The sequence below is a fragment of the Mustelus asterias genome, chromosome 11 (genome assembly GCF_964213995.1).
Source record: "Mustelus asterias chromosome 11, sMusAst1.hap1.1, whole genome shotgun sequence".
NCBI lineage: Eukaryota > Metazoa > Chordata > Chondrichthyes > Carcharhiniformes > Triakidae > Mustelus > Mustelus asterias.
In genome coordinates, this window is record NC_135811.1 from 76,459,729 (window position 1) to 76,474,120 (window position 14,392).

Sequence of the window (14,392 nt, forward strand, 5' to 3'; positions counted from 1 at the left end):
GGCGAGCAATTATGTCATCATTCTGTGCGGCAAACAGGAAGCGATGGCGGCTGTGTGAGGTGCGATAACATCTACTCAATTAACTGACATTTCCTCACAGCCAAGGCGTCCCTGCACTGACTGTTACAACAGTGGGTGCGAGTGGGGGAAGTGCTATGGAGCTGAAGGCAGGAAACAAAAAAAAACACAGAACGTCCACTCACATGGCTTCCTGAGCCCGAGAGGTTCTGTTCAAAATACATTCAGATTCCGCAGCTGTGCCTCTGCCAAGTGACACAAGGAGCGAAGAGGAACTGTCCTTCAAATAGAAATAAAATGTGTGATTGACGAGAGGAACTTGTGCAACGGTCGTTACTGACTGGGGCCCTCGTACGCGGCAGGGGCAGGATTCAGTGGAGTGATTTCCAAATCATCCAAACCTTCATCAATAAATGGCATTGCCGTCGCTGAGTCACCGAGCATCAACACCATGAGGTTTACCATTCTTCCAGAAACTGATGTGGATCAGACACCTCATAACCATAACTAGGAGAGCAGGTCAGAGACTGCGGTGAGGGACGCAGTGAGATGGAATATTCTTCGCTTGCTTGGATGAGCGCAGTTCCACCAACACCTGAGAAACTCCACACCATCCAGGACAAAACACCTGATTAATTGGTATCCCATCTGCCTCCCCATAAATCTTCACTTCCTCCACTACACACGCACAGTGGCAGCAATGAGTATTATTAATAAGATACACTGCATCATCTTACCAATCCTCCTTGAAACTCACCTTCCAAACTGGCATCCTCGACCATCTAGAAGAATGGGAGCAGCAATATCACCGCCCCCACGTTCCCCTCCAAATTACATTCCATCATTCAAGGGTCAAAATCCTGGAACTCCCTCCCTCACAGCACTGTGGGAGTATCTGGTCAAATGAGAGTGACTGCCTATCAGGGCAGCATTTGACCCAGTGTGGCATCAAGGAGCCCTAGCAATTCCACAGTCAGTGAGCATCAAAGGGAAACCTCTTCACTGGTTGGAGTCATACCTGGCACAAAGGAAGATGATTGTGATTGTTTAAGGTCAACCATTTCAGCTTCAGGACATCACTGCAGGAGCTTCTCAGGGTAGTGCCCTAGGCCCAACCATCTTCAATTTCATCAATGACCTTCCATCCATCATAAGGTCAGAACTGGGGGTGTTCACTGGTGATTGCACAATGTTCAGCACCATTTGCAACTCCTCAGATATTGAAGCAGTCTGTGTCAATATGTAGCAAGACCTGGACAATATCTCGGCTTGGGCTAATAATTGGCAAGTAACATTTGTGTCATGCAAGTGCCAGGCAATGACCATCTCCAACAAGAGACAATCTAACCATCTCCCCTTGACATTCAATGGCATCATCATTGCTGAATCCCCAACTATCAACATCCTGGGAATTACCATTGACCAGAAACTGGACTAGCCACATAAACACTGTGGCTACAAGAGCAGGTCAGAGGCTAGTATTTCTATGGAGAGTAACTCACCTCCTGACTCCTCAAAGCCTGCCCCATTTACAGGCACGAGTTGGGAGCGTGATGGAATACTCCCCACTTGCTTGGATGAATGCAGCTCTAACAATACTCAAGAAGCTTGAGACCATCCAGGACAAAACAGTCTGCTTGATTAGAACCCTATCCACCATCTTAAACGTTCACTCTCTCCATCACCGATACGCAGTAGCAGCAGTGTGTACGATCTACAAGATGCACTGCGGCAGCTCACTGAGGCTGCTTTGATAGCAGCTTCCAAACCCGCGACCTCTACCCCTTAGAAGGACAAGCGCAGCGGGTGCATGGGAACACCACCACCTGCATGTTCTCCTCCAAGCCACATACCATCCTGACTTTGAAAATGTATCGCTGTTCCGTCACTGTGGCTGGGTTAAAATTCTGGAACACCCTCCATAACAGTGCTGTGGGTGTACCTGCACCACATGCACTTCAGTTGTTAAAGAAGGCAGCTCACCACCACCTTTGCAAGGGCAATTAGGGATGGGCAATAAACGCTTGCGTAGCCAGCGATGCCGCATCACTAGAAGGAATAAAAATGGACTCACCGCCACCTTCTCTAGCGCGATTAATGGATCGCAATTCTTGGCGATCATTCCAGTAATTGAGACCTGCTGGCCTCTGGTTGGCTGGCAGCTCTCAATGGTGGGGGCTCTGCCCTATGGGGACAGGTGCAGCAATTAAATGTCCCCCCCTGGACCTGGGAACCAGGATCCCTGCTTCCAGTGAGTGACTTCCTTCCTTCAGGGCTCCTGGACATTGCGGGGGTGCCACCAGTTTTGGTGGCAGATGCCATGCCCCTTTACCACTCCCTTTGGCTCCCCCCCAAGTAGATTTAGCACCAAAGGAAAACAATCAGGATTACTTTATTATTGATCCATCAGATCTTCCATCGGAATTGTCTTATAGACAAAAATGTAATAAACAATCACCCAATCGGTTTCGGTGACACAAAAACAGAAAATGTGGAAAGGACACAGCAGGTCTGGCAGCATCGACAGAGAGAGAAACAGAGTTAATATTTCAAGTCCAATATGAACCCTGAGCTTTGGTGGTTCCGGTGGATGATATTTGCCCAGGACCCCAGCAAAACGTTCTGCTTTTCTCAGGAACACTGCCCTGTGATGTGAACGAAAGTAATGCTTCCTCAAAGTTAGGCCTCGCTGTCCCAGAGCCTTTGAAAGTGAGAGGGAGTAGCAGCAGTGCCAAAGCTGGAGATGGCAGGGTAGGTCGAGTCATTGGGACAAACTTTGAGGGTGCAAAGAAGTCGAGGCTTGGATGTTTTTTTTATTTGTTCGAGGGATGTGGGCATCGCTGGCTGGGCTGGCACATATTGTCCATCCCTATTGCCCTTGCTATTTCAGATTGGCAGTTAAGAGCCAACCATATTGCTGTGGCTCTGGAGGCCAGACCAGGTATAAATGGCAGATTTCCTTCCCTAAATGAACCAGATGGGTTTTTACGACAATCGACAATGGTTTCACGGTCATCAGTAGATTCTTAATTCAAGACTTTCATTGAATTCAAATTCCACCATCTGCCGTGGTGGGATTTGAACCCGGGTCCCCAGAACATTACCCTGGGTCTCTGGATTTCAAATCCAGTAACAATACCACTGTGCCACCACCTATAAGAATAAATAAAATTCGATATTTAGGCCAATCAGCTGCACCAGTGTGTTCCATCAGATAGATCATGGTTGATCTGGACTTCAAACCTGTGTCTCCACTTTCACTTCACATTATTTGATATTCCTACCTAACAAAAAAATAAAATCCATAAACTTCGGCCTTCACAATTCCGCCATTCATGGGACATGGGCATCGTTGGCTGGCTAGCATTTATTGCCCATTCCTAGTTGCCCCTGTTCAGAGGGCAGTTGAGAGTTAACTACATTGCTGTAACCCTGGAATCACATGTAGGCCAGACCAGCTAAGGACGGTAGATTTCCTTCCCTAAAGGACATTAGTGAACCAGATGGGTTTTTTTCTGACAGCTGACAAGGGTTTCATGGTCATCAGTAGATTCTTAATTCCAGATAATTTTTATTGAATTCAAATTCCACCATCTGCCATGGCGGGATTGAAACCTGGGTCCCCAGAACATTAGTTCAGTTACTAATAGTTTAGCGATAACACCACTAGACCATCGCCTCCCCTTTTATGGAAGAGAATTCCAGAATTCTGCCATCCCTGTCTGTGAGAAAATGCTTCCTGATCTCACTCTGGATTGCCTTAGCTCCTGTTTTAAAATGATTACCCCACCAGAGCAAATAGCTTCTCTTTGATCTACCACCCTGTCATTTTTGTATCTAAACAACATGTTTGGATCACAGCGCGACATTACCTCTGAAAGGAAGTTCAAGCCAAGTTTGTGTAACCTGCCCGCTACGTCCCAGTATCATTCCAATGTGTCGAAGTAGGCCGCTGCCTCTGCAAGGCTGACATATCCTGAGGTGCAATGGTGGACTAGGCTGAGGCCGAGGAAGAGACAAAAAGACAGTGCTGGAGAAATATGTGGGGTAGGTTTGGAATGATTAGAACAACTCTTAAAAACTGAACTGTAGGGCTTGCATAGGCTGCAGAACACCAGGTAATTGTTGTACTGTAACCAATGGTAATATGCTGTGAGGGTCAGCTGACCCAGTAGACACTGTAACCAATGGCAAAGTGATGTGGTGGTCAGCTGACCAGCTGACCCAGTAGAAATAGAAGGCGGATGGGGATTGTGGGGAGCTTGTGTGGTATGAGTGTTGGCATAATGAAGTTTCTTAAGGAAACCTTTCTCTTTGATTTACTCTGTGAAGTTAATTATTTTATTGCTTGCAGCAGAAGTATCCTTGCTGTCGGATGAACAATAATAAGTAAATGAGGAAGTTTAAGGTGAAGGACAAAATATGCAAGCAAGGGGGACAGAGAGAAAACAAGGAGAGTGAAGGGTGAGATGAATACACAGAAGCATCAGGGGTGCGGAGCTGGCTCTGTGAGACCCTGCAGGGAAGGCTCCTGTGTAGGTTCAGGCATCTGAAGCACAGAGAAGCGCTGAGCGGCCCAGAATCAAAGGGAACAAACCATGAGGGAAGCTAAGAGAGGAAGAACAGACACTGACGTTGGCCTAAGGAGCCCTGTCAGATTCACCATGCCCTCAACCTGCACTGACTGTCTGCTGGAGATCTGCAAGTGTCTGAGCAGGCTAGTCCAGGCCTGAAACCGAGAACGTAAAGGGGTCTGAACTGTGCTAATTTGTAGCGAAATGTCTCTCTGATGTAAATTGCACTGTGCTGTGTAACGAGTTCAATCACTAATTGTACGCTGGCTTGAGACAATTGAGGCCTTCTTTGTGGACTGCCTATTAATCCGGTTGTTCTGCACCATTATCAGTGTGGTTCCTGGACTAGTAATCGAGTATATTCATAGCTGCAATGTCTTGCTGAGTGTGCTGCAGTGCAGCGCCAGCCAGCAATATGCTGTACCTGTAAGCTGGTGTAGGAGAGGTGAGAGTGCTACCAGCTGAGCCACGCTGACACCGCAGCTCACATGGACACATTTTTACATGATGATAATCAATTTATTCCCGTTTGTGAGCAGTGTTTTCTCCAAGAGCTGCGGCAGTGCAGCAACCTAGAGATTCTTGCGTAGGCCAAGCACACATCATTCCCCCTTTAAATTACCACAAATACATGGAGACACAAAGTAATTGTAAGGCCTGTATGTTCCAGCTTAACAACAAGTGCAGAAGGAACATTGCTTTCAAGGACTTCTTTCACCGTTTCAGTCACTGTCTGGTAGTGTGGTCAATTATACTTTCTGCGGAGATTATAGACACAAGACCTTGTCCACTGCTTCACTGAGCCTTCTCATTTAAAGTAACAGTGAAGACTTTGATTTTTTTCCTCTTTATTATTAGCAGCATGTAAGTTTTTATTTGTTACTTTTCTGAAGTGATTTCCAATGCTGAGGGAGTGCTGAACTGTCAGAGGTGCTGTCTTTCCGATGAGACATTAAACTGAGGATCCTTCCACCCTCTCCAGTGGACCCATGACACTTTCTGAAGAAGAATGAGAAAGTTCTGGTGTCTTGACCGATATTTTGCTCTCGATGAAGATCGTTCAGAAAGATGGCCTGGCCATTTCCGATCTCTTTGCTGTTTGTGGCACCTTGCTGTGTACAAATTGGGTGCTGCATTTTCGATATCACAACAGTAACAATAGTTCAAAAATCACAAATTGATTGCAGGGGGCTTTGGGATGTCCTCAGATCAGGACATTTACTTTATGAATGGAAGTTCTTTATTCCATTCACTGTTTTTTATTTCTCTTCCACTCCTTCACATCCTTTCCCATTCACAAACCCGTTTCCTCTGCCCTGTTCCTCACTGTATCCCTGTCTTTCCACCCTCCCTCATTGTATCTCGCTCTCACCGTCTCCTCACTATCTGGTCCCTCATTGTGTCCCTCACTATCCTGTCCCCCACCATATTCCTCACAGTCCACTCCCTCGCCATCCACTCCCTCGCCTTGTCCCTCACCTTGTCCCTCACTATCCACTCCCTTGCCCTGTCCCTCACTATCCACTCCCTCGCCCTGTCCCTCACTATCCACTCCCTCGCCCTGTCCCTCACTATCCACTCCCTCGCCCTGTCCCACACTATCCACTCCCTCACCCTGAACCTCACTATCCACTCCCTCGCCCTGTCCCTCACTATCCACTCCCTCGCCGTGTCCCTCACTATCCACTCCCTCACCCTGAACTTCACTATCCACTCCCTCGCCCTGTCCCTCACCATCCACTCCCTCGCCGTGTCCCTCACCATCCACTCCCTCGCCGTGTCCCTCACTATCCACTCCCTCGCCCTGTCCCTCACTATCCACTCCCTCGCCCTGTCCCTCACCATCCACTCCCTCGCCGTGTCCCTCACCATCCACTCCCTCGCCGTGTCCCTCACTATCCACTCCCTCGCCGTGTCCCTCACTATCCACTCCCTTGCCGTGTCCCTCACTATCCACTCCCTCGCCCTGTCCCTCACTATCCACTCCCTCGCCCTGTCCCTCACTATCCACTCCCTCGCCCTGTCCCTCACTATCCACTCCCTCACCCTGAACCTCACTATCCATTCCCTCGCCCTGTCCCTCACCATCCACTCCCTCGCCGTGTCCCTCACCATCCACTCCCTCGCCGTGTCCCTCACTATCCACTCCCTCGCCATGTGCCTCACTATCCACTCTCTCGCCGTGTCCCTCACCATCCACTCCCTCGCCGTGTCCCTCACTATCCACTCCCTCGCCGTGTCCCTCACTATCCACTCCCTCGCCCTGTCCCTCACTATCCACTCCCTCGCCCTGTCCCTCACTATCCAGTCCCTCACTATCCAGTCCCTCACTAATTTCTCCCTCTAGCCAGTTTTAACTGGTTAATGACCTCGTCTCCTCTGCTCTGTTACACTCGATGTTTCGGAGAGATTTTTCTTTATCCTGCACTGCTTTTCAGAAGATAGTTCCAGAATTCTGCCCTTCATCCCCAGCCAAGTGTGGCTGATTTGAATGTGTTTTCTTTGCTGCCTCATAAGCATTGTGGAACTATTTGAAATGAATAATCATCATAACACTTCTAATATGCAGAGAAATATATTTACTGAGCAGTGACCCAGCCTCGTCTCTGCATACTTACCTCACCCCAGTTAGCAATTGGGTCTTTGTCGGTATTGTTTCATTTTAGGGGGCCATTGAAGTGGATTTGCAGTTTACAGGATATCTGTATTTAGCATTTGATGAAAGGAAATATTTGCATTGTGCACAGCACAGAGACACCAATGGACAAAGAGCCAGAAGTTGCTCTATTCCTACTGGAAGCTATTTTTAAACTGAGGGAATAGATTCAGCCCTGAAAAGATCTGGAGCTGATTTTTCTTTTTAACAGACATTGTGTTTGTGAGACGGCAGACACTGTCATCCTGACTGTTGGCTATTTGTACCTTGTATTTATGGGGAGAGAGAGTGATTCAGATGTGGGTTCCCACGATCCTCCTGTACAGTATTTCCCAGGGGGACACTTGGGTTCAGAAGCAGTCAGCCATCTCGGCCTAGTTTCAGTAACACACTGGAAGGCGTTTGCTTGCAAACCAGGACTGAGATTTTGCCTCAGACCAAGGAAGTGTTTCTCAGAAATAAACAGAAAATGAGAGGAGGGGCAGCACGATGGCATAGTGGTTAGCACTGCCTCCTCACAGCGCCACAGACCCAGGTTCAATTCCGGCCTGGTGTCTGCGTGGGTTTTCTCCAGGTGCTCTGGTTTCCTCCCACCTTCCAAAGATGTGCTGGTTAGGTTGATTGGCCATGCTAAATTGACCCTTAGTGTCAGGGGGATTAGCAGGGTAAATGTGTGGGGTTATGGGAATAGGGCCTGGGTGGGATTGTGGTCGGTGCAGACTCAATGGGTCACATGGCCTCCTGTGTGTAGGGATTGTATGATTCCATAAAGAAAGAGCTTGCATTAATGTAGTGCCTTTGAGGACCCCAGGGTATCCCAGAATACTTTGCAGCTGATGAAGTAGAGTACTTGAAAAAAGAAGGGTGTGATCTTACCGGCCGTTCACCCCACGCTCCCACTGCAGCGAGGTCGGACAATTTGGCGGCCAGCCAAATCTCCGTGCACTACAGTGGGATGGGAAATTCCCGCCGGTGTGAACGGTGGTAAGATTCAGGCCATAGTCACTAGTGTAATGTTGGAAATGGCGCATCCAATTTACACACAGCAAGCTCCCCGAACAGCAATGAAATAAATTTCCAGGTCATCGTTATTCGATAGTGATCATTGAGAGAGATGAATGTTGTCCCTGAAGCCAGGTAGAACTCAATTTTCTGCCTCCATCCCCGTCCTTTTTCAAATGGAGCCACGGAATCCTTTATGTTCAAAATGGAATTCAATCCGGATAAGTGTGAGGTGATGCACTGGGGCAGGACAAACAAGGCAAGGGAATACATAATGAACGGAGGACCCTGGGACACACCAAAGATTACACCAAGGATTGGTTTTAATTTAAGTTTATTTATTAGTGTCACAAGTAGGCTTACATTAACACTGCAATGAAGTTACTGTGAAAATCCCCTAGTTGCCACACTCCGGCACCTGTTCGGGCACACTGAGGGAGAATTTAGTGAGGTCAATGCACCCTAACCAGCACGTCTTTCAGACTGTGGGAGGAAATCAGAGCACCCAGAGAAAACCCACGCAGAAACCGGGAGAACGTGCAGACTCCGCACAGACAGTGACCCAAGCCAGAAACTGAACCCGGGTCCCTGGTGCTGTGATAAATGTAATGAACTGATGTATCTGTGAGTCTCTAAAGCTGAGAGGTAATCTACTAGTCCACCCAGATCTTGTGCAGATAACCTTGTCGGGGGTTTCTTTAATTGCTCACAGTGATCTGCAGGATTGTGGATGTTATTCCTGGTTTTGCTTGGGATCTTGTCCTCAATGCATTAGGGTTGCATATTGGTTCAACAGCTGGAATGTATCCGATTTGTCCACAGATATGCCTCACCATTGCGTCTATGTGTGCATTGACTGCATAGGACCTTGGTGTGGCTGGCTGCCACGTACCTTCTGTGGGATTCTGAATGCGATCTTTTTGTTCCAAATGCAAACTTTGCAATTCTGGTGCTGCATTTTTAGCGTGCACTTTGTTCTGTTAGAACATAAGAACATAAGAAATAGGAGCAGGAGTAGGCCATCTAGCCCCTCGAGCCTGCCCCGCCATTCAATAAGATCATGGCTGATCTGACGTGGATCAGTACCACTTACCCGCCTGATCCCCATAACCCTTAATTCCCTTACCGATCAGGAATCCATCCATCCGCGCTTTAAACATATTCAGCGAGGTAGCCTCCACCACCTCAGTGGGCAGAGAATTCCAGAGATTCACCACCCTCTGGGAGAAGAAGTTCCTCCTCAACTCTGTCTTAAACCGACCCCCCTTTATTTTGAGGCTGTGTCCTCTAGTTTTAACTTCCTTACTAAGTGGAAAGAATCTCTCCGCCTCCACCCTATCCAGCCCCCGCATTATCTTATAAGTCTCCATAAGATCCCCCCTCATCCTTCTAAACTCCAACGAGTACAAACCCAATCTCCTCAGCCTCTCCTCATAATCCAAACCCCTCATCTCCGGTATCAACCTGGTGAACCTTCTCTGCACTCCCTCCAATGCCAATATATCCTTCCTCATATAAGGGGACCAATACTGCACACAGTATTCCAGCTGCGGCCTCACCAATGCCCTGTACAGGTGCATCAAGACATCCCTGTTTTTATATTCTATCCCCCTCGCAATAAAGGCCAACATCCCATTTGCCTTCTTGATCACCTGTTGTACCTGCAGACTGGGCTTTTGCGTCTCATGCACAAGGACCCCCAGGTCCCTTTGCACGGTAGCATGTTTTAATTTGTTTCCATTGAGATAGTAATCCCATTTGTTATTATTTCCTCCAAAGTGTATAACCTCGCATTTCTCAACGTTATACTCCATTTGCCATATCCTCGCCCACTCACTCAGCCTGTCCAAATCTCTCTGCAGATCTTCTCCGTCCTCCACACGATTCACTTTTCCACTTATCTTTGTGTCGTCTGCAAACTTCGTTACCCTACACTCCGTCCCCTCCTCCAGATCATCTATATAAATGGTAAATAGTTGCGGCCCGAGTACCGATCCCTGCGGCACGCCACTAGTTACCTTCCTCCAACCGGAAAAACACCCATTTATTCCGACTCTTTGCTTCCTGTCGGATAGCCAGTCCCCAATCCACTTTAACACACTACCCCCAACTCCGTGTGCCCTAATCTTCTTCAGTAGCCTTTTATGGGGCACCTTATCAAACGCCTTTTGGAAATCCAAAAACACCGCATCCACCGGTTCTCCTCCATCAACCGCCCTAGTCACATCTTCATAAAAATCCAACATGTTCGTCAAGCACGACTTTCCCCTCATGAATCCATGCTGCGTCTGATTGATCGAACCATTTCTATCCAGATGCCCTGCTATCTCCTCTTTAATAATGGATTCCAGCATTTTCCCTACTACAGACGTTAAGCTGACCGGCCTATAGTTACCCGCCTTTTGTCTCCTTCCTTTTTTAAACAGCGGCGTAACATTAGCCGTTTTCCAATCAACCGGCACTACCCCAGAATGCAACGAGTTTTGATAAATAATCACTAACGCATCCACTATTACCTCTGTTGCAGGTTTACAAGTTGCTGTCTAGTTTCTGAAAGAGTTGAGTGGGTAGGAGTAGGTAAATTGGTACACATTGGCTTGCCAGGCATGTCCTCTGTCAGTGATGCCCTCAAAGGTGTTGCTGTCAGCTGTAACATTGCAATGTGTCGATCTTGCTTGGTCTGTCCATATTTGAAGATATGGGATTTCACCATCCCAATCATTCACTCAGCTAGGCCGTTAGTCCTGGGGCAATGAGGAGAAGTTGTGTAATCGGTATTCCACTTCTGACACATATTCTGAAATGGTTTACCAATAACTTGGTGACTGTTATCTGTAATGATGTTCCCAGGCACACCAAGTAAAGTGAAAATGGAACTTAGTTTGTGCACAGTGGCAGTGCTTGAGGTATTGTCCAATTGTCGAATACTTGGGTAAAGTGGTTGACGATAAAGTCAGTGCCATGGACATGAAGGAGGTTGGATGTGATTTTGAACCAAGGATGTGTAGGAACTTCATGTGGAATCGATGATTCTTTGTGCTGACTTGGCAAATGCCCTTGACATGCCTCGCACTTCTTGATGATGACTTCAATGGTCAGCACAGTGGCACAGTGGTTAGCACTGCTGCCTCACAGCGCCAAGGACCCGGGTCCGATTCGCGAGTTAGGTCACTGCCTGTGTGGAGTCTGCACATTCTCCCCGTGTCTGCGTGGGTTTCCTCTGGGTGCTCCGGCTTCTTCCCACGGTCCAAAGATGTGCGGGTTAGGTTGATTGGCCATGCTAAATTCACCATGGTGTCAGGGGATTCACAGGGTTAATATGTGGGGGTTATGGGAATAGGGTCTGGGTGGGATTGTGGTCAGTGCTGACTTGATGGGCTGAATGGCCTCCTTCTGTGCTGTAGGGATTCTTTGCTTCCATGAGAGTGGATGCGATCACTCACACAACAATTCTGTCTGCTAGCTTTGTGTTTGAAAAAACAGGATGGGAGGGTTTTCCACCCCCATTTTTGGTGGGTGAGAAGGCTGGTGGGGGCGGAGAATCCACCGGGAGGCCCTAAACGGTCTTTACGCTGACGGGATTTCCCATTGAGTTTATCCCTGCCCCTCCCACCACTGACGTAATGAGGGTCCCACCGTGAAAGGTTGAGAACCCCATTAGCATTGACTCAGAGTGCATTCCCGCTGCATCATCCCAACGCGTGGGGAACTCACCACCTCCTCCTCCGCACTGGTGTATCATCACATCGGCGGGATGTAGAATTGGATTTGACAAACAGGGACCCGGCAAGCAGAATCCTCCAGGAACATACAGGTAAGCATAACCCCCAGGGGAGAGAAGGTTGTGCTTGCGAATTACCCTGACAGTGCTTGGAGCAGTGACAGAGGGAAATGCCAAGATGCATTGCTGCAGGGGGCTTCTGTTGGGGAGGTTTGGGGTGGGCAGGTTACCTGGGGGTATGAGTCCCGTGTCTGTGGAGGTGGGTTCCCTGGAACAGGGAGGTTCCTCTTTCAGTTTTTAAAATTCATTTGATTGATTCCTGGGATGAGAGCATTGGCTTACGATGAGAGGATGAGTAAATTGAGCTGATTCTCTCTGCCACCTCGTGGGACATGCGCGTCACTGGTTGGTCAGCATCGATTGCCCATCCCTAGTTGCCCGAGGGCAGTAGAGAGTCAACCACACTGCTGTGACTCTGGAGTCACATGTAGGCCAGGCTGGGTAAGGACGGCAGATTTCCTTCCCTGAAGGACATTAGTGAACCTGATAGGTTTTTCCGGCAATTGACAATGAGAAGTGATATCGTTGAAACTCACAAGATTCTGAAGGGGTTTGACAGGATAGATATTGAGAGGATTTCCCCATCTGGGGAATCCAGAAAAAGGAACACAGCCTCATAATGGGTCAATCATCCAAGAATTGGGATGAGGAGAATTTAATTCACTGAGAGGATTGTACGTCTTTGAGGTTGACTACCCAAGAGGGTTGAGAATGCTCCATTGTTGAGTATCTTCGAGTCTGACATTGAGAAGACTTTTGATCTCTCAGGGAATCAAGGTATGTGGAAAATGAAATGGGGAAGTCCAGAGGACTTTGGGGTGGCATGGTGGCACAGTGGTTAACACTGTTGCCTCACAGCATCAAGGATCCGGGTTCGATTCCCAGCTTGGGTGACCGCCTGTGCGGAGTCCGCACGTTCTTCCAGTGTCTGCATGGGTTTGCTCCGGGTGCTCTGGTTTCCTCCCACAGTCCAAAAATGTGTGGGATAGATGGATTGGTCATGCTAAATTGTCCCTTAGTGTCAGGGTCATGCCAAATTGTCCCTTAGTAGGGTAAATGCATGGGGTTATGGGCGTAGGGCCTGGGTGGGATTGTGGTCGGTGCAGACTCGATGGGCCGAATGGCCTGCTTCTGCACTGAGGGATTCTATGATTCTAGGAGGCAGACGATTAGTTATGGACATATCAAATGGCAGAGCAGGCTCGAGGGGCCTTATGGTCGTATTCCTAATGCTTAAAGGCATACTCTGATTTGCCTTTGTAAATTATCCGGAACAGATGGTGCCTAAGCATTGACATTAATATTGTGCAAACAGCGATGTCCATGGCATGTGTTAAAGAGCTGGATTCGAGGAGGCTTGAATAGACAGAGCCAAGTAACTCAACTGTTTCTGAAACACTGAATTTCCTTTTAAAGAACAACCAGGAACTGTCGCATTTTCTTAAACACCTACCTACTTTATTGAAGTTTAAAGTTAATAAAGTTTATTTTATTCTTGTCACAAGTAGGCTTACATTAACGTTGCAATGAAGTTACTGTGAAAATCCCCTACTCACCACACTCCGGCGTCTGTTCGGGTACACTGAGGGAGAATTTAGCATGGCCAATGCACCTAACCGGTACATCTTTCGGAATGTGGGAGGAAACCGGAGTACCCGGAGGAAACCCACGTAGACACGGGGAGAATGTGTAGACTCCGCACAGACAGTGACCCAAGCTGGGAATCGAACGCGGGTCTCTGGCGCTGTGAGGCAGCGGTGCTAACCACTGTGCCACCTATAAGGAAATCTCTTATCTTACTCGGTCCGGCCTATACGTGACTCCAGTCTCATGTCAACATGGTTGACTCTTACCTACTCTTAGAGAGGCCTAACAAGTCTCTCAGTTTTGTCAAAGAATAATTTCAGGGGTGAAGAAACTGGGCCGCTGGTATCTTTTGGAGGTGACTAGAGATGAGTAATAAATATCAACTTTGTCTGGAATATCTATATCCCAAGAATGAATTAAAGAAACACTAGCCTGTCACAACATAAACACCCCACAATGCTCAGGCAGTGACCTCTCTTGTATGATTGTAGTTATTTGACAAGGAAGAGGACCCATAGATAGCTCTCTCCATTAGAGAGAGACAATCAGTTCTATATATAGCTTGAGAGGCACCATTCCGCAAGCATGAGGCAAGGCACGGTGGCACAGTGGTTAGCATTCAGTGGTTCAATTCCAACCTCAGGTCACTGTCGGTGTGGAGTCTGCACGTTCTCCCCGTGTCTGCGTGGGTTTCCTCCGGGTGCTCCAATTTCCTCCCACACTCCAAAGATGTACAGGTTGGATGGACTGGCCATTCATCCTAGCGCCAGGGGA

At 48.1% G+C, this 14,392-nt stretch overlaps 1 protein-coding gene across 1 annotated transcript in view; it reads left to right on the forward strand.

Annotated features, from left to right (window-relative positions):
* Positions 1-14,392, forward strand: part of LOC144500603 (formin-like protein 1) — a 274,250-nt gene that overhangs the window by 86,886 nt on the left and 172,972 nt on the right. The gene's annotated exons all lie outside the window — the stretch shown is intronic.